Source organism: Cygnus atratus, chromosome 1 (assembly GCF_013377495.2).
Source record: "Cygnus atratus isolate AKBS03 ecotype Queensland, Australia chromosome 1, CAtr_DNAZoo_HiC_assembly, whole genome shotgun sequence".
NCBI lineage: Eukaryota > Metazoa > Chordata > Aves > Anseriformes > Anatidae > Cygnus > Cygnus atratus.
In genome coordinates, this window is record NC_066362.1 from 205,883,136 (window position 1) to 205,902,865 (window position 19,730).

Here is a 19,730-nt window from a genome sequence, read left to right on the forward strand (position 1 = left end):
TTTTTTTGTGGCAGCCATGGTTTGAAGCAGTCATAAAGGGGATGAGGTTTCTTCTTATGCATGTGAAGAAAACAGGTTAAACTCTGGGCAAGACAAAAGCATGACTGAAACATGTTATGCCTCCACTTTGGCATGTTACGGTTGTGGAATCGCCCTAGTCCTAGTTGCTACGAGTTTGCTGGGAAAGAAATCCCTTACATTCTCCTTCTCTAAGTGCTTGCTGCTGACCACTGCCAGAGCTAGGAAAAAGTAGTAGAGGGACTGTCAGGTATCACATAAACTGGGATTTCTACTGTTTGTGCTTCTAACTCACTAGAGTGAGTTACTAGTTCTAACTAACTAGAGTGAGTTAGAATCCATCAAATTCACCTTCTTTTTTGTCTTGAAAATATACACCCAGAAACACTGATGACTGCAGAGGTATTGTGCCCTCTGTATGGTGTCTTCAAATCCCATCTCACAGGAGCCAAGGAAGATCCCTGTAATTCTCACAGTTTTCATTCCAGGCTGGATGACTGAATCTAATCTTGCTTTATTTTTACATTTGAAGGCTACAGATCTACTAATGAAAATTATGAGCCTTCAAACATCTTGCCTACAGCCCTTGTCTTTGATACAATATCCATCAATATGTTCATTAATTTTCCTGTATTCATCTGATGTTACTTCAAAATTTAGTCTCTCTACAAGAGAGAAATGTTATGAGTCATCTCATGGTATGAATTACTCCAAAGCATGTTTCATTTTGCATTGCATAGTGATGACTAGAAATAAAAAAACTCTGGAGGGATACCTTGCATATTGCTGTGTAAAGAAGATGGTAAGTTCAATGAGAAAAATACAGCGCATCGTGTGTTCCTCGTCAATGCTTCTTGTGTCTGTACAAAGGCAGGGCTTGAAATTGTGTTCTCATTGTCCATGAGGCATAAAGCTACTTCTACAGTCAGGAATGCATTTTCCTCTTACTCACACAGAGGAGAAAGCTTGGGAGACATCAAAGGCAGATGAGTGGACCTTGGTGAAAAATACCCTGAAAAGAAATAAATTAGATGAATAGTAAAGACCTAGAAGACTGTTGACTATAACAGGAGCAGATACAAAATTTGTCATGAACCTCCATTTTTACATACTTTATGAGGGATAATGTATAAATCAATATATATTTTTTTCATCCAGTTGCCAATATACTGTGACAGTGGAGGAAGACGAAAGGGTCTCAGTACTGATACCAGGGGAGTGAAGTCACCTTGTTCTTGCTGGTGAAAATTCAGGACTTTTGCTGAAGTTTCAGTGGACATACTGAAGGTTTGTGATGCTGCAGGTGTGTGCGGAGTTTAACCCCAGTGCTTAGCCTGGATTGTGAAAGGATAACTCTCATGAGAAAGAGGTTGCAAGGCAGAAGCTAGGACTAAAAGAGAGTTGTTTTTTTTTTTCACTCTCACCAGAATAGAAGGGAAAGACAGTTCAATTCTCTTGTGAACCAGAAAATATTTTCCAGTGCCACTTAGTACACTAATGTTGTCAAACTGTTAAGACAATGGATTAGTGGAGTGGTGAGGTCTCAGGGGCCTGGTGGCAGAGCTGGAGGCCTTTCTCCAGTCTCTAATCCCTCATTCTCTGGATAAGTTGATCTTACTGGGGGTTTAGGCTTCATTCTGGGGAGACTTCATAACATTTTCCCAATGCACAGAGACACCCTATTCCTCCTCCTCCAAGACATGTTCCAAGGAAGATGCCCCTTCCAAGAGGTGCCCGTTAGCTAGACAAGCAGGAGAGAGCTAGACAAGCAGTAGCTCCCCAGCTTTGGAAGTGATAGTGAGACAGAGCAAAGCCTGGAAGAACAAAAGAAGTCTTGGTCAGCATGCTGACAATTCAAAAGGGATCACAAGACCGGTATGGTTTGATCATACAGTGGCCATACCTTACCAAAAAATAAAAATAAATAAATAAAAAATAAAATAAAGAAAGAAATTGGTATTGTCTGGTATTGTTGCATACATGTGGAATTTCATTACTGGCCTCGTATCAGAACATTGTTTCTCATCAACAGTAGCTTGTCCACAGTAACAGCCAACTACAGCTGCATCAACAGAAAACACAAAAAGACCCCTCAGGGGACCTAGGAGGACTCTAAGGTTATGTTCAACTGAGCATTTGCCCAAGTTCTTGTAAATTACATATAACTCCCATGATGGATACCTCAGGTCTAACAGGATTTCCTGCTGGATGGAAAACACAAAAAGAATGATATTTATCGGGGGTCTTTTCTTGAGAAGGTGGGAAGAGGGAAAAAAAAATCATATGAGCCTTTAGTTAAACAGTAGTTTTTTTCACAAAATAGAAGGTGAAGTTTCAGGGACTGATACCACTTGAGAAGTAGAGATACATGACTGGTTTTCGCAGTGGAAGTATAACACCAGGTGGCATCTGTAGGATCTAGGATACAGACTGGAACATGCAGTACATCCATAATCATCTGAAAAAAGGGAGTGAAAAATGAGGGGACATTTATGTGAAGGACATTCAGTTACTAGGAATCCTAAAGAGGAAAGCAGCTGTAAAAAGTCATAGAAAGAGATCATCTTGCAGAGCAATTGAGGGATAAAAGCCAAAGACAGTAAATGTTATGTGTGGATTAACTTATATAACCTTTTTTCTATAAAGTGAAACTCCCTGAACTACCCCTTGGCACTCAGAAAAGAGAGGTTGGTGCCATAACAGTAAGTTCTATGAAAACATCAGTCGAACATTCAGTTGTGGTTAAAAACCATTTAGGAAAAGTTATCGTGGGGAAGCTATTACTAGGGAAGGGATAGAAAACTACAGGATGATATCAATAAAGAAACCACAGAGTACCCAAATTTTGAAAACTCTTCTGTCCTCCGAGCTTTGCTCTTCAACAAGTTTATATAAGAAAAGTATTAAAAGGATCAGAGGTGGAAAGTGTTTTTGTCACAAAAAGTGCATAAAAAGATTAGGACTGTTCGGCCTGGTAAAAGATTATACAAGAGAGACACAACAAATGTCTTAACAAAGAGGTACACTACTGCATAGAGAATAATTGTCCATTCTTTCCAATAAATGCAGAATCAGGGTCATCAAATGATGTTTTTAGGCAGAAGGATGAGGAGGACCTCAAGCTTCTGCCTCTTCACAAAGTCTGGAGATCAGTAATGGACCTTGTTGTTATCAGGCGTTATGAATACCAAACATTTGTACAGATCCCAAAGGCAATTGAATAGCTGAGGGAAGAAATGTCCATCAGAGGCTCTTCAACACAGATGTACAACCTGGAGCTTGGCAATCCCTAAGCTACACCCTGAAGGCACAGAGGAGATATGGGGCATATCGCTACCCTCTGCTTTTATTCTCCTTTGCTAAGCTTCCACACCCAGGAGTAATGTGGAAAGGTCACAGAGATGTTCTGAGTCAGCACAGCCACTCTTATGTCCTTACTTGCTTCTGAAATAGCTTGAAAAGTTTTTTTGTCGACTCCAAGCCAGCAGCATTGTCTGCACAATGACCCAAACCTCTGCTTTTGTTCAGCACATCCAGACATTGCAAACTCAACAGCTTTCCGGGCATGTTGGAGGGCTGGGAGAACCCAAGGCACTCCTTCCTTCACTGTTGGCATGAAGAGCTTGTATCTTAGCAGACATGTCAGGCTGAAGGAGGGTTTTCTTCTCTGATGTAAAGGAGCAAAGTCCCAGGCCCAGTTAAGCTGTCTAGCAAAAATAAATAAATAAATAAATAAAAATTTAAAATTTAAAAAAAAATGAGGTAGAGCAGTACAGGAAGGAGTTTGGCCTCAATTTCCCAAGTTTTGATCCCATTTCTTGTTGCCTGCAGCTCTATGAGACATCTGGGGTGCTCTGCAAGTAATAAATGTCAATTCTACTCTAAAGTAAAAGCAGGAGTAGCTGAACAATGTAGACTTGGCTAGGAAATTCCTGTTCGTTGACCTTCAGACATGCTTGCATGTAAAACCTACAGCAGACAATGAAGCTACATCTGCTTCAACCTCTCTTGCTCTGTGTCATCGTTGGCCATTGTCCTTTTAATATTTATCTCTGCGTCCCAGGAGTCTTCTTCTTGTTTACATATTGAAATATTCTCCCTTTTATCCCCTGTGGTGGCTTAATGTCTCATTCCCTCTTGGCTTAATTGTATTTCTGATTCAAACTTTCTCCATATGGGGCCATTCAAATATGAAACAGCTCTGACCGAGGCAGCTGCCACATTGCCAGTTTTCATTTATACAGACGATGACTAATGCTTCGGCTTATGATTTTGGTGGATTTTCGTCCTTGACCCCAGCACTTGGATTGCTGGCATGGGATTTGCCATCTACAAAGTTCTCAACATATTGGTCCTGCTAGGATTTCATCTGCATTTGGTGCCATCTCTGGAAATGTTTCTCTTCCCAGACACCCAGTTTAATTCATGTCATTGCCTTCTGTTAATGTGCCCTTGGTTTACCCTAGCGAATTGCTGGAATTGGCATCACGCTCTCCAGTTCTTGTGTGGGAACAGGCTACTGTCTGTCCTCTGGGATCTCCCCCAGCCCCACCCTTTCTCCTTTTATATCTTACAGTCATCTCTGGAGCTACATAATGATCATATTTTGCTGTGGTCCAGGAATGTTAGTGGTGGCTCCCCAGGAATACTCATCATGATGTGTGTGAAAGTTGATGGGAGGATGAAGACCCTTCTTCTGCCACTGACTCTGCAGACCCTCATACATAACGGAAGCTTCAAGGCAAGGGAAAACACAAAATTTGTATCCAAGTAGCTCTCAGGGCAAGAATGCTCACTAAAAATCTGGGGAAAAAAAAAAAAAAAATGACAATGATATGGGGCCACCCAGCCAAGCCTTTCACAAAGCACCTGTGATTGCTCTTATGGATCTCCATAAGGGCTTGTGGCACTGACACAGACTTCTGCCAACATCATCAGCTGCATTCCCAAGAGATACAAGGTCGTAGCTACAGCAGTCTGCTCCAAACACCCAGTAAAGATCTGGTAAGAGATTCCCCATTCCCAAAGAGCATCCCATGTACACCAACTAAAGAAGGGATGTGTCATCACCTCCATTCTGCAGCAGATAAGATGAGCAGATCATAAGAGCAGTCAGATCCTATGGAACTCAGTAGGAGCTGGACAGTTGTGTGCTTCTGAGCACTTCTGGCTCTTTCAAAACAATTTGGTGACTGTTGTAGACCACAGCTTTTTCTGCCCCTTGCCACATGATGAAATCCTGAGGACTGCAAGGCATAAGGTCCCTCCTCCCTGCAGAGAGTATTTGCAGAGGTAACCTGCTACAGAAGAGACTTCCAAATGCAGGGGAACAGAGACCTTCCTCCACCAGTCAGACTGGAAGAAGGGAACTTGCCTTAACCACAGAACATCTTCTGCTCCTCCTTCTGCTTTAGCACCAGACTTTGTGTCCTTGCCACTAGATTTGATTGCTTAATATTTTTGTTTAGAGAACATTTCATGTCCCATGCAGTAAGGAGCTTTTTGGCTTGTGTCCTAGGGAAGAGCAATAGCAGCTTTGGATATGTGGGGGACTGAAAGCAAGTGTCTTCTTCATATCCAGTGGAGCAAGACTGAGATCCTGTGTCACTGAGATCTGTGAGGGAGGACCTACGCAAACACATACATTGCCACTGGCTGTATGTAGGCTCTATCAAGCTGAGGCTCAGGGCTTTCCTGTAGCACCAGGTACCAAAAAGGACCAACCTAAGGCTCCTTCTTACAGCTTTAGCATAAAGTCTGATCAAGTTGTTGGCTACAGAAGATACGAATGTGTTGGTGCCAACTAGCAGAAATGTAGCACCCTCAGGTCTAGACAGTGGCTGAGCAGCAGTTCTGCCTGCCATGCCCACCACGACAGCAGCAGACAATTACTAATATATTTAGTCCAGATCTGGCAAAGCATCTTAGGCAAGCTCACAGACTAGTCTGTGGCAGAGCTGGGAACACAATCTGATCCCTTGAGGTTCTGTCTAGTGCTTTAACCACATATATAAATTTCTCATCTTATCTGCTCCCCTTTTCCTTGAACTCTACTTCACTGTATTTTTCATACTCGATTTGTTTCTGATTATAAGGAAGAAACCACTCCCTTTCAAATGCATCTTGCACCAAACGAAAAGCAGATTCATGGTCTGAGATCCTTAAAGCCTTTCCTGCTCTAAGCCTGTGTGAAATATGTTCTTCGGGTGTTCATTAATTACAAAGATTGTAAGATGGGAATTTTAAGTATAGTAATAAATCTACTCATAGCACTGTGGATTTCATCCAAGTGGGGGTTTATTCTATTAGGTTACAGAAAAAGTTTTCTGAGACAAGAGGAGCAAGTCAAGATGTCAGTGTCTTCAGTCATGAGGCAGTGAATGTGATGATCCCTTGTACAGCATGTAGAAATCTCTTGCACTTCGACTGTTCACAGAAGTGGTAAGTGGTCCAGAAACATTGCAACCTGGGCACCAAAGGACTGCAGGTTGGCTGGGAAGGTCTTGGTGCTGGCAAGGAAACAACAGATCCTCTGAATTAAGCAGGGTTGGCCATGAGAATAGGTAGAAAGGTAAGACAGTACCACAGCGACCTGAAGAACTTGGAAAGTTATGGCAGTCAAATGACCAGCTCAGTGTTATGGGAGATACAGTCCTGCAGGCTAGACTTTTCACGCAGTCCACTACTCCAAGCCTTCAGGTACTGCAATATATTTGTGTTTGCACAGCTTGCAAAGAAACACACAGTTCACTACTTGCTCTTGGAGCTAAATACCTTCTGCCAGCCATATAGATATTCACACAACTTTTTGCCACTACCCTGGTGGCTGTCATGATGTTCACTGTTGCACTTTCAGCCCCCCTATGAGGAACAAGCATCATGATAGCCTTTTCCGTGACTTCCCTCCAAGCCATCTTCAAATCCCTCCTTAAACTAACTTGCCTACAGAGATCAGCATCTAACAGGGACAGCTGATACTCTTCATCTCTCCCAGGCCTTCATGTCTCTGAAGAAATGGAGACTTTGAAGCACAAAGTGTTTCATGTCCTGGCAGTATCCCGTCTCAGAGACTCCCAGCCTGCACAAACGTGCTTGCTGTGCAAACTTCGAGCACCTTTTGCCTTCTCCTGGGAGCAAACCTCTCACAAGCACTGCTTTAGATGCTCTCCCTGCTCCCTGTCCTCACTCTCTGACTCCTGGCATTTTCCATCTGTGCTATTTCAGCTGCTCTGCTGTGTGTCTTTCCAGCCGGGTGGGGCTAAGCTATAAAAGGGATCTAACTATCTTCCGTCCCTTGGCGCGAAGCCTTGGGTTATACACAGCTCAGCTCAATCATTCCATGCATTCCTTTCTCTCCCAGGGAAAAGCGTAATTCATTGCAATGGTTTTTTTTTCACCATGCCCTCCCAAGACAGAAAATTCTCCCCTTCACAGCTGCCTTGACACATAGGTCTTGGGATGAGCTTATCTCAAGCATCTTGTGTGTAGAAAGGTTCCATGGCAGCCTCGAATAATAAACAGATCTTGAAAGAGTGTGCAGCATGCACACAGCCAAGAAAACGCTCTGTGTTCCTAGAGAGACATTTCCACCCTGATCTTCTTCCCGCTGCCATTATCCAGACAAAAATACATGGCTTGAACTAACTACCTACTGATGCTCAAATGTCAGCGTTTTTTTAAACCTGCTGCAGTTATCATTCAGTGGACTGTGATCCAGCTGCGTTTTAGAATCAGAGACTCGTTAAGGTTGGAAAAACCTTCCAAGATCATCTGTTCCAACCACCCCCCTACCACCAATGTCACCCACCAAACCATGTCCCCAGGCACCACGTCCAGCCTTGCCTTGAACACCCCCAGGGACGGGGACTCCACCACCTCCCTGGGCAACCCGTCCCAATGCCTGACCGCTCTTGCTGAGAAGAAATGTCTCCTCATTTCCAACCTGAACCTCCCCTGGCACAACTTGAGGCCATTCCCTCTGGTCCTATCACTGGTTACCTGTGAGCAGAGGCTGAACTCGAGCTCCCCACCCCTTCCTTTCAGGCAGTTGCAGAGAGCAATAAGGTCTGCCCTGAGCCTCCTCTTCTCCAGCCCAAACCTCCCCCCAGTTCCCTCAGCCGCTCCTCACAGGACTTGTGTCCCAGGCCCTTCACCAGCTGTGGGTGCAGAGACAAAGGTATGGGACTAAGCAGGCCAGAGAAGCCTTCTCAGAGTTACTTCTCCTTCCTAGGAGGCTGTCATGTATATTTATCCAGCGCTTTTCTCGTGTCCAGAGTGGTAACTGAATGTGTTACAGAGCGAACGCACACCATCTCTGTGGTCTATGGAGTCGGTTTTGCTGGGAATTTGGAAAGGCCAGTAAACCATCATGCCTTTAAGATCTTCTGCATTTCAAGATCCAGACCGCTGGATAAATATTTGGCTTACGCTGTGGGCAGCTTCTGGAATGCGGCTGTGAGCTGTGCAGAGATGTGAATGCTTGGGCAGGGTGAGAGGGCACCACCTCGCTCCAAGGGGGTCTCGTAACCGGAGAATTAACTTCTTGGAACAGCCTTGCCATTGTGGGTTGGCTGTGCTGGGCAGTCCCCAGAGGATGCCCTGAAGGAAATGGCTTTTCTCTAACACAGAAATATGACCGTGCATTCTGGGCTGTGGGTGATGCTCCCACTGGAAAAAGGGCGATGGGATTTTGAATGAGAAGCTCATGCAAGGAAGGACTATTTTGTCCATTTTCTGGTCATCCACTCCAGGGTTTGTGGGGCACATCCTGTTTGAAAAGTCCAGTTTTTGTAAGCAAAGAGATTAATTTCCATTCGAATTGCGGAGGATTTAACGTGTCCCTCCCTGCTTTGCTAGATTTGACAGAAGATTGAGCACGTACTCAGTGTTTTGGTGACTTCAATGAGAAAAAACTTCTGGGGGTCTGCTCAAGTGGTGACTAATTAATTACAGACATACCAATCTAGATGTTTATTCCTGTAGTTTTGAGCCAAAAGCGACTGTCATATTTCTTGCTGCTGACTCTATCTCCACTTCTTTTCCAAATTGATCAAATTAGGTCTGTGAAATAGAACAGTTAAAGTTTCAAACTTTATTGTCTGAAGATAATACCACACCGATTTATTGCATTGCTACATGAAAATTCTAATATTTAGTATTGTGCAACAAACTTTTTAGTGTCAGGGGAAAAAGTGAGTGGCTGAAATGCTCACAAAGTGCCTGGTTTTCTAGCTCTTTATCCAGGGACAGTGCCTGTGTTCGAAGGAACCGGAGCTCCAGGTAGTGCAGGATCTGTATTTAGCAGCTGTATTTCTTTATCATATCATTTATCACCATCACCTGGTCGATGGTCTAACTTTTATAGGAGTAGACATTTAAAATGAGTTAAATTCATCAGTGACAGAAGAACACACAGGAACCTGACCACCTAAGTAGGCATTGGGTATCATGCCTTTCCACAAAGTGGTTACCAAATGTGTGAGCTATTATTCAAGACTGAAAACAAAAGAGGCAGCAAAAAAGGAAGAGTTGGGGACTTCTCCCTAATGGCAAGACTTTCTCATTGCAACAGCCCTGTTAAAGGGATTGGTATGAGCATTGGAGGAAGCCTATTAATGAAGGAAATTCATCCTATATTGTAGCCCTGGCTCTGAATTGGTATTTATTGTAGCAACTGGTTGCAGACCTCCTCATTTAAGCAATATTCAGTATATACACTGGAATATGGCAAACGAGATGTTTTCTCACAGATTTTGTGGAGCACGCCACAGCTCAGGCTTTCCTCTGAACTTTCTCTTCTCAATTATAGCCTGTGCCACTGCTGATCTAAATCATCAGATAGGTACATTGTTCAGAACATAGGCTGTGAGAATAAAACAAGATATATTTGTCCCTTTAGTGAACCCGGATTAGAAAAACATACTGGGAATGGCTGAGTAAGCATTATCATGGAACACACATGTTGTTAATTTCCACATGTTAGGATGCCATTTAGTTTAGATAAGAGAGCTAAGACCTGTGTAAAAGGCTGCTTATATTACGTGGTCTGATACCACTTGCTAGAGCCTGCAGGGAAGAAGGGGGATGCCTATAAGATGCTCTCTAGGCTGTAGCCTCCTGAGACAGCAGCATGACAGGAGCGGGAGGAGGACAACACACACCAGTGTGGAACCTGCATTTTGCATCAGCAAATCTCAAAAACCTGCAAAAAATAAAAAATAAAGACTCCTAATCAGCCACCCTTTACAGATGAGCAGGCCAATGAACAAGCACACAAAGAGATGTCCTGAGTATACCTAGCAGAGTACAGCATGGTACCCAATGCACAGTGATGAGCACAAGCCACCCAGCTACCCCGCTCTGCAGTTCTGCAGACAAACAAGTGCTACGATCCCTCTCCCCACCAGCTCAGGACTGTGGCCAAAAGCCATAAAAGGCTTTTATTCCATTAAAGGAAATGGACATTTTTAAGGCCGTAAAAAAGCTGAGGTCAGGGTGACCTGAAAGCCTGGAAGACATCAGAGTTTTCCCATAGTGCTGTCTTCGGCTTCAGACTTTCTGAGTTTTTCCATCCAGGCTGTACGTCATTTTGCAGATTCTGTGTTACACACATTCACGATATGTCCCCCTCCTAACTACCCACACAGGTATGATGCTCTCATTATCTTTGTGCTTCCATTATTGCAATTTACTCTCACCCTGACAAATACAAAGCAAAGATTTCTTGTCATTCATTAAATCATTTAAAATCATTTTATCCATCTTACCCAACTTTATATTCCTTCATGCATTTCTATTTTTTAGGGTATGATCAAACGCAAGCTGGCTTTCTTACTTCAGATCTCTTCTCAAGTTATGCTTATATCTTATATTTTACATCTTCTTCCTTTTGGGGCTAAAAGTTCAGGTCCCATCTACAATGGATCTATTTGCTATGTTTAACTGCTAAAAAAAATGATATTTTTAACTACTTTTACTAGTTATGCCTGTTTAGTCCATGTTTGTAGACTGTCTCATACAGCAAAGCCTTCAGATGAAAACCTTAGATGAAGTCTTCAAACACTACTGGAACCTAAAGATAAAGATTTCTCTTGGAAGATCAGTTCTAGATCATCAATAACGTGAGCTATTCTGCTGCAGAAAAGTGTTCAAAGGTACTTTCTGAAATGGAGGTAAGAGTAGATAAACTATAGCAAACAGGGCATGAAGACCCATTCTTGCTGTTCTGTAGGGCTGGAGGAGAGGACCTCAGGCTCCTGAGGTCCTAAGCTTTAAAAGCAAGCTCTGGAAGAAAACAAAATTCCTCGAGCAACAGCAATGGTGTTGCCATTAGCAGTCCAGTCACACTGTAGATGTGGGAGTGTTTTTCATGCTGATTCCAACAACTCAGCAGGAGCAGTTAGCAATTCTGAGCCTGGGGATATTTTGGGTGTACGTATAGTTCTGCTATTTCTTTTTACTTACATGATTTTTTTCCAGTCATAATCTGATAATCTTAATGTTCTGGGAAAATAAATAAATAATAGTGGTGCAAACAATTATTGCTTCACGCAGTCAAGATTGTTTTCATTTACTCCATTACAGCACAGACTGGTCGGAAAAGAAGTCTTAGTCATGAATTTAATGCCGCATGAAGGGAAATTCCTGGGGAGTGACTGAAAGCAGCAATCTCTCAGTGTCTTTTTTTCTTTTCTTTTCTTTTCTTTTCTTTTCTTTTCTTTTCTTTTCTTTTCTTTTCTTTTCTTTTCTTTTCTTTTCTTTTCTTTTCTTTTCTTTTCTTTTCCTTTTCCTTTTCCTTTTCCTTTTCCTTTTCCTTTTCCTTTTCTTTTCTCTTCTCTCTTCTCTTCTTTTCTTTTCTTTTCTTTTCTTTTTTTGGGGGGCACTCTATAAGAAATATCTGCTAAACCTTTTTTAATGATTTGTCATCGTTTTAGTCTGAAGTCAGCACTTCACATCCACATTCTGCTCCGCACTGAGTTAGCCTGTACTCACTTTACCTTTCCAGTGTCATGACTAGGTGTATTTTTGCTGGGCGCAGAAAAAGGTCAAGATTTCCTCCCCTACCTAAACTAAGTCAATATCAGGAGGGAATGTTTCAAAACCGTGTGACGTAGTGATTGCTTTGCAGCTGGACAGGTTCCTGATTGAGATGGGGGGTGGATTTACCTGTGATAACCTGAATTTACATCTGTTAGCGTGACAGAGAAATTTGGCCAATATAAATAGTGTTATCGAGCCTCAAAGTGTTTTACTCCATAGGAAGAAAGGCTTTAAGTTGTTTAAGTAGATCCCAGGAACTTCTGGAAAACACTGCAGGAATTAAATTATCATTAGTGAACTGCAAATAGACCAATGCCCAATCTTTGGTCTTCATTTCCATCTCTGATTCTCAACAAGTGCAAAGGCAGCAAAACACCCCTGGCCAGGTTCTCTGGGGAAACCTGAGAATATGTTTATTGCATGTTTAAGAATAAAAAGTGGGGCTTCCTAAATCTCTCTTGAAGCCATTTTGGAATGATTACAATGGAAACCAGAGTTCAAATACCACTGGAATCTCTTAGATGTGGGCTCCTACAGTTTCATTTTTCATTCTTCTGACTTTTTAAGCACTACCACAAATTGACGAATGCCTAACTGTATGTAACACATTACATCCCACATTGTATTTCATCACTTCTGAACTCCCCAGGTCCTTCACAGAGAGAAACAACAGCTGCCACTTACAAGTAACCGCTTGCATTCGAGGAACTTGGACATCCACCGAGTGACCACATTGACCCAGGTAAACCCATTTTACAGATATGAAATAGAGGCACAGACAACAGGACTGGGATCAGTCTGACCAAAATTTTCCCCCTGATTAGGTTTTGAGTCACCCTGGGCTCTCCCTATAACTAAGGGGAGATGCCAACACTCCTGGGATGCGATTCACCTCCTGTGGAAGCAGACATCTAAAACAAATCACATGAATTGCAGCCTAAAAGTGCCTATTTCTCCCTGCTGACTGCAAAGGGAGTCATGGGTGACTGGGTCATATATAGACAGCGACACAGCACACATCTAAAGCTCTGTGTGAGGTATCACATCTAGGGTTTGCCCAAGACCTGACAGCCAGTTAGCTATTGCAGCAAAGTCTGAAGCTCATTTAAAAATGACATTCATTTAATTAGCAAAAAAATAAAATAAGTACTATACTATACTATATTATACTATGCTACACTATAATACAATACAATACAATACAGTAAAAAGCTGGTACTCTGGTCTGAGGTCTGACTACTTTAACTGACTCAGAAGTTGTTATTCATCATTTTTAAATCTCTTTAGCAACAGGATGTCAATACATTGTGGACTACAGGATGTGTAGCAACTTTCTGTTGCAATAAGATTGTTGGCCACAATGAAAACTATGGGGGATCTCTGGGGGATGAGCCTCATGCTGTGTGTACAAGGCTTACAGGAGATGCAACTGATTTCACATCCTACAATGTGTTCCACAAAGCATGGAAGGCTGAAACACCACGACTGGAAAACCTGACCTAAAATATCCTGGAATTTACCTTTTGTGTTACTGTTTATTCTCACAGTTGCTGGTACACTTCTGAGTTCAAAACAACCGCGGAGCATCTGGACTGCTCTTAGTGCTTCCTCCTGGCAGGAGGAATGGAAATCTGACAAGTCCCCATGGATCTGAGACTTGGGACAAATGGTATCAGCTCCAGGGGCTGAACTCAAAGCACACCCAGCTGTACCAGTGCTACGAGCTGTGGCTTTTAGGAGAAAGTTGGTGGTAACGAAAGCATATTGTCATGTCTAGATGATCCATTGGTCTGTGCTTGGTGGTCTCAGGATATTTCAACAGTGGCCACGTGCCTGTGGGAAAAATCATCACCCCAGTAGTGTTCATCTGGGGCAGTTGTTTGCACTTGCAAAAGAAAAGAGAATAACTGCTTGGAGTTGTACCGGTGTCCCTATCTCAGCGACTGGGTTTTATTCCTTGTTCTAGGGATGGTACCAGCAGGCACAGCATGGAGAGCTGCAAGCAATGAGGGAATTTGCAGTGCCTCTGGAGTGAGACCACCAGAAAGTTTGAAATGGTGGAGCGGTGCCTTCAACTGAAATAAAGTTTTCACCTCAAAGACCCCCAAAGGGTTTTTTTTCCTCACCCTAGTACGAGCTCTGTTCTTTGCTGAGTCCCAGCTGAATTCAGACCAGGATGGGGAGCGATGCTCCAGTGTTCCTTGTCTTCTGCTATGATTTGTAAAGACTTTATGCCAACCCTCTATGTTACTGGCACACTAAAAAATAAATGAATATAATTCTCCAATATTACCATCAGTTACCTTTCCTGGAGATGTTTTTGGCACATTTTTTTTTTGGTCAAATTCCTTGGTAAACCTTCATTCCTCTATAACGGATCACAACTTCCATGCATTTGTTTCACAAGACCCCATAGCATTGTGGTTCACTTCAGTAATTATTTACAGTCTCTGTGTTGGAAACTCAGTTTTACCATGAAATTTTCAGGCAAATGAGTCAAAACTGGGTGCATGCAGCCATACTTAGGCTTTCTGAGAAATGTGATCTCATTCAGAGAAGTGTCAAGAATTTTTCTGTGTCAAAGGAAAGCAGAGGTGCTCAGCACCTTTGAAATACTTTCAAACTCAAGTGTCTAAATATAGATTTAAAAGCCTAATTTGACAACCTGGTTTTAAAATGTTGGTCTAGAAAATTCTGTGGTTTATGTTTTCTTCCACTTGCATATCTACAGAATTTAAAAGGTCTGGGGCAATGAACTATGAAATACTTGTGACTATTACATCTCACAAGCAGTTGCATTTCAGTAGGGAATTAGTGGTAAAGACAGTAGAGACTTTTGTTCAAATTAGGTAAGTGTCAGTTAGATGATGGCTCATTTCCCTTGAGGAGGTTCTAAATAATAACAATAAATCATTTTAAATATCCTCTATGTGTAAAAATCCCATGAATTCCTTCAAGACGCAAACTATGTTTTTACTTTTATTGCATAATAAGTCTAGAGTAAACAAATATGTACTAAAATATACACATCCCTTATGCCATTTTCTTTAAAACCAGAGAACATTAATTTGGTTAGAAGTCATTTAACCAAGATTTCTGATGAACTTTCACTGACTTATAGGAATTTACATTATGAATTTGGTTTAACATCTTGTCTGTTTTTGTTGGGAAATACTCAGAAAAGCAGTGGGATCATCTGGGACAACAAACCCCAAATCTCTCAATGTTGTCACTCTCCTAAAAAGCAACAGATTGCACAAAAGAATGTTTTGCTCACGATGTTGGTTTTCGATTACAGACTGTGTTTTTTTCTGTATTTGAGTAATAAATTGAAAGAAATGTAGCAAATTTACCAGTTGCTTATTGAAATCTCATTTAAAAGGTTTTACTTGTCATTTATTTCTACTCAATTATTCTTTTATATGGTCATATTACCAGTAGGAAGTTAAAAAGAAAAAAATTTATCTCATGCATAAATTTAATGATGTCATTTTTAGGATCATCGATACCTTTTAACAAGCAGTTTTAAAAATAACCATGACTTTCATTGCTGGTGTGAGTTTTCACCACATACCTGCTGAGCTTCTGAGCATCTGCATTATCTTTAGTAAAATGACATGTTTTCCCAGGCTCAGATATTTTAAGACATATTAAGACGTAATTTACAATTTACATCACTCTTTCCAAACAAACTGTCCCATGGAAAGTCCCCAGCTGCAAAGGTTTCACCAAAAAGAAAAAAAAAAAAAAGTGATGAACTGGTATTTGGCAACAAACCTGACAGACCATTGTAAAAATTAAACTCAAGAGGAAAAGGGTGGGGGGTGTCCAGTTTAAAAAAAAAATAACCAGCTTATATTGCCCCTCCCTGTAAGCCTACGATTTCGCTGCACAACCAGTTCTGTTCTCAAAAGAAAACTTACTTGGTAACACGGCCCCATATACAAAGACTCACACTGCACGTTGCACCTGCGATCATGCATCCTGGGCCCGATCCAGTGCGGGCTGGAGCTGATGGACAGGCTGTGGGTGCCTGGAGACACCAACCCCAACCTCGAAGTAATCCTGAGAAGCACTTTGCAGAGCACCTCTGAACTCCCCAGGGCTCCTAAGGAGACCACAGCCCCCATCTCTGCTCCTCTCCCCAAAAGCACATTGAGTGAAAGTTCAGTTGGTCAGTGAAAGATGTGTTGGTCATCATCTCCAAAGCATCTGGTGGTCTTTCCCAGTGTATCTGAGAGCCCTCTGCTCCACAGAGGAAACCCAAGCAGAGCTCTGTGGTTGTGTTTTGGCTGCAGCCGTGCTGTGATTGCATATTACAAGCCAGAGAACAAGACCCAAGGCTGCCTTCCACCCCTTCCTCTCTGGAAAGCCATGCACCCAGTGTTGGCCTAAAACACTTCTGAGATTCCTCATCCACCACCAAGAGATGGTGTGGCTCTTGTAGGAAGACAGAGGAGGGATCAAACTAAGCACTGCACCAAGCCCTGAAGATCCAAACACCTTTACACCACCAGCAATGCAAACAACTTGCACCTCCAGGGAGTTACAGTGACATCAGAACCGCAAGCAATGAGATGAGTCCTAAGCAACTGAATCTGAAGAATGGGAAGAATTCACGAAAGACTGGAAAAGCAGGAAAAAAATCTAGCTGGAAGCGGTTGGACTTTGTGCAAGAAGTGTCTCTGGCTTGGCTTTCTGTGGTCTTTGCCAATGTGAGGTGAAAGTGTGAGTCAGTGTGGGCTTAGGTGGCCTGCTCTCTTCTGGGCTAGCGGTGGGAGCGCAGCCCAGGGAAGTGTGCTGAGGAGGAACAACTCGGAGAAAGCAAACACTTGCACAAGATGATTTGATTTTTTAATGCTCTGTATTCTCCTATCTGTTAGGCTCTCCCATCAGATGACTCCTACACAGCAGCTGTGTGTCTTTATGTCCAGTTTCAGCTGAATTTGGAACAGCGGCCTAAGAAACCTGAGCTCTCAGCAAAGCCTGATGTGGGTCCGTCCCATGCTGGAGGCTGAAAACATCCCTTAGAGATCTTAGGAGTGAAGAACTCAAGTGCTTGTCCCCTCCAGGCCTCACCTGTGACCCCATGAGCTTCAGAAGCAGTTAACCAGGTGAGAAGCTGCAGTATTACACTTCAGGCCCTTTTCTGTGAACGAGGACCTAGGCTCCACCAGGCACAGACATGAGGCGACCTCAGCCATGGTTTGAAACTAGGCGCAGATAAATGTAATTAAAACGAAAGCAGCTCTGCAGACCTGAAGGTTGCTAGATAAGACCGAAAGCAGAATACACCATCAGACCAGAGCAGAGGAAATGAAGAAATGGAAGCAGCCTATGCAATGGGGACCTTACCACTGGAGGAAACATCTTATCATACCTCTCTGACTGCTCGCCTGTAATTTCAGTGTTAGCGTCATTCATCTCGGAACACAGCAGCAGCAGCACCAGCACCAGCAGGTTTGGGGGATATTTTTTTCCCCCTCCACATCTGCTTGCAGAGGCCATGCCAACCGAGACCGGCTTTGTGAGGCTCCCGATGAACTCTCACCGTGTGCGCAGGCAGCAGTGCGTTGGCAAATACATCCTGCCCTTCTCGGAAATGAATCTCACAAATTGAGTGAAGACATGCTGAAATCCTGCTGAGCCTTCACCAGCTGCAAGTCCTTGTAGTTAACTACAGCTGAGACAACCCCACAGACCTCTGTGCTATAGGAAGCCCCATCCTCAGCACTGATGGATGTCCCTCCAGCATTGTTGGAGCTCTTTATAAGCCCAGGTTTTGCCAAGTCCCTACTCTGCCACTCCAACCCTCTTCCACCAAGCCCGCACAGCAACAAGCAGCAAAACAGTCAACAGCATTGCAGTGATGAGTGAAGTGAAGCCTAAGCATCACAGCTCGGGGACGGTGCTTGGCTCAGGTATGTTCGTGCTTCTCCATCATTCATGGCTCCGTTGACCTGCACAAGAGGGTTTCAGCCCCTGATGTTGCCTGATGTTCCCTGATGTTCAGCCCCTGACCATTGCAGATACCCCTCCAGACACACTCCTCATGACTTCAACATGTGCAAGGTGGGGACTTAATGGTACATGAAGTGGTAAATGTGGTGAAAACCAGTGATTTACATACAGCTTTGGAGCCTGAGGCTACTTGCTAAAGGACAAAACGATCACGTTGACCAGCAACTTTTATGCCTTATTCCCACACACCAGATAAGATTTGTCTTTCAGATTAAAAGACTGTGACATTTACAAACCACCGTGCAGTGTAGGCTTCCGGATAAATAATTATTCAATCCCAATTCACCTGCTGTTCCTGGTCAAAAGTAAACAGAGACAAAGACTCGTGGGACTTTACTACGGTGAGATAGGACTAAAGGGCTGGCAAGAAGGCAATCAATGCACATATATAATTGGGCACAAAGACTTCCATTTACCTTGAGATTTGTGCAGCACTTTAGGTAGAAAGCCAATGAAACAGTGCTAAAAAAAGAGACAGGTAGCAAAGGTCAGGATTAGCCCTTCCTGCAAAGGTAACTCTTAGCTTTGTTCTGCACTGTGCAATAAGAGATAATTAGGTATGGCATTGAACAAAACCCCAAAGCATGGCTGTTAATAGTCACAGCAATGCTACAAGCAGTTCTCAGATACACTGAAATTGCTCTGGGAAAGAAAACTCCAGGGGCACCGAGATTTCGGTAAATGTCGATGAACCTTGTGTGGCACTGAGTTCCCGGTGAAGTGGAGGAAGAAATCAATTTGCTTAGTCATTAGCGAGGCAGTCATTGCTATCCACAGAGCCACCCCCGTTCATATGTGGGATGACACTGTATCGATTGCATTTTTTTCATGGGGTAACTGGGAGGACTGGTCAGGGCACCAATTGTCCCTGATTTTCCACCACACTTACTATGACGGAAGTTTTCATCCCTGTGTAATTGTACTGGTGTGAATTTGGGGGAACGAGGGAAAGAATGACAACCGCTCCGGGAACAAAAGCGCAAAGCACTGAGATTTGACGTGACTTGATAATGGTTTTAATGAATTTCACTGGCATGCAGGATCGGAGCTATGATACATCACTGACTGTATCCCTCTGCTAATTAACAAGAGCCCTGAAGCAATTTTTCCCCATGTATGTCACTGAAGCACAGCCCGGTCTTTCCTGACTGCCCCAATACACTGATTAATATAATTAACAGTCAGATTTTATGATTACTCCAACCTACGTATTACCAGTCAGCCTGAGCCAAAAATTCACTTCCCTCTTACTGACAAGTCAACTATTTGCATTATTATTTTGTTTCAGACTCTATTTATACTGGTGAGTCAATCTCCTCTAGCTGTAAACCACTGGCTGGCAATTTCCCTGAGAAGAAAAAAAAAAAAGAAAGGAAAAAAAAAAAAAAAACAGCTTTCATCCTTCTTAGCATCTTTGTGAGAGGGAATGAAAGCCACCATGCTGAGAGAATCATCCTCTTGATATTTTTCAGCCTCTCTGCCTTGACTCGAAACCTTTATGGGGACAAGAGGTGCCATTGGGGTGTTTCATTGGGGTGTTTTGTACACCAAAGTTCCTGGGCAAGTTCCCTCTGCTGTTGGCAAATAGGGGTGAGCATAAAGCTGGGATAAGCATGAAGCGGTAACATCACAGGGGAGACCCTCCTAGGGGT

At 42.9% G+C, this 19,730-nt stretch overlaps 2 long non-coding RNA genes across 2 annotated transcripts; one reads left to right on the forward strand and one right to left on the reverse strand.

The window, feature by feature from the left end:
* Window positions 1-6,297: 6,297 nt before the first annotated feature.
* LOC118254848 (uncharacterized) lies at window positions 6,298-16,539 on the reverse strand. Its single transcript, XR_004780771.2, has 3 exons — window positions 15,981-16,539; window positions 8,977-9,078; window positions 6,298-6,527 (listed from the first exon to the last, which is right to left on the reverse strand). It is a non-coding gene; the product is annotated as an uncharacterized LOC118254848 (long non-coding RNA).
* On the forward strand, window positions 10,812-15,971 carry LOC118254849 (uncharacterized). Its single transcript, XR_004780772.2, has 3 exons — window positions 10,812-11,171; window positions 12,707-12,799; window positions 13,605-15,971. It is a non-coding gene; the product is annotated as an uncharacterized LOC118254849 (long non-coding RNA).
* Window positions 16,540-19,730: the final 3,191 nt, after the last annotated feature.